Below are 1,225 nucleotides of genomic sequence, written 5' to 3'. Positions count from 1 at the left end.
ATTACTACAGTACTCATTCACCTGAGAGTTCATGCATGCAGTAAAAAGACAAATACAGGATCGTCACTTTTTTGATCAACAAAACCTCTGGGAACATCAGAATGCAAAATATAACATGTCCAAAGTAGACTCGGATCACCAGGCACAGAAAACGGAAGTGAAGCCTGTCTCAGTTTCCATTGCCTTCATCAGGACTCCTCCGTGGAGGTCTTTCTCTACTACTGGTGCTTGGACTTTCGACCAAAAAGAAAGTAACCTCAGAAAGGCAACGCACTCTGACAAAAACGTTACTTCAGCCTTTACTTGGGATGTTTAATTTTTGACTCAAAAGGATCAACTGGCCTTAGCCTTAGGAAGGTGAACATATGTGAGGGAACCTGACCTCCCACAGGCAGGTTAGATTGGTTCAGCTGTCCTCAGAATTCCCTACAGTTACCCAGAGCAGTCACTCAAGTTTGGGTTCTCCTACCTACGGGCATTCAGAGATACTCTGCAGGAGGCATGTTGAGAACAAGAGAAACACGTCTGCCTGCAGTTTGTATTCTTCCAAGTAATCTTTCGGTCTTGTTGGCAAGGCCGTGCATATGGCAGCGGTGCCCTCGATGGTGCATCTGCAGGCTGCTGGCAGCGGTGCCCTCGATGGTGCATCTGCAGGCTGCTGCCACAGGGGCGCAGACGCCAGAGCGGATGGGCCAGATAACCGCGGACTGTGCGCTCCTGGGGCTCCCGGGCCCGTCCACCCATCTTTGTACATCTGAACATAGGAGTCGATCAGATGAACCACACTGTCAAACTGCTTAAGCTTGGACTTGACACATATGATGAAGTCCAATCTGCACTTCCCATCTTGATATCCGACATGCGGATTAGTCGGTCCAGCTGATGTTTTAACAGATGTTGTTAGTAGGTAGTCTGAATGCGAACTATCTCTAATCAAGAAAGTTCCTTCTGGTGCCTCTTTTGATTTCTCTTTGGCTTCATTAACAGCCATACTTCCCCAGTATCAGCTTGTTTGACTGAGCTTCTCCTACTAGGCCTTCGCCACCTGGGCTGGCTCCTGCGTGCACCCCACGGTCCCCCACTGGCTCCACATCCCTTCCACATCATTCCCTGAGGGCTTGAGGTACTGCAGGGTCATGGGCAAAGGGTCACTGCAGCCAACACAGGTGGCTGCCTAAGCTGGGGTCAGAGAAGGGCACATGTCCTTCCGTCCCTCTGGGAAGTC

At 50.1% G+C, this 1,225-nt stretch overlaps 1 pseudogene across 1 annotated transcript; it reads right to left on the bottom strand.

Moving 5' to 3' along the window:
- Positions 1–469: 469 nt before the first annotated feature.
- On the bottom strand, positions 470–991 carry LOC308566482 (suppressor of cytokine signaling 2 pseudogene; annotated as a pseudogene). Its single transcript has one exon. The product of its transcript is annotated as a suppressor of cytokine signaling 2 pseudogene (transcript).
- Between the last annotated feature and the right edge of the window lie 234 nt (positions 992–1,225).

This window comes from Miniopterus schreibersii, assembly GCF_964146895.1.
Source record: "Miniopterus schreibersii genome assembly, chromosome: 1".
In the NCBI taxonomy this organism is placed as follows: domain Eukaryota; kingdom Metazoa; phylum Chordata; class Mammalia; order Chiroptera; family Miniopteridae; genus Miniopterus; species Miniopterus schreibersii.
The sequence above is the reverse complement of the archived record's forward strand: the minus strand, read 5'-3'. Positions and strand labels throughout refer to the sequence as shown.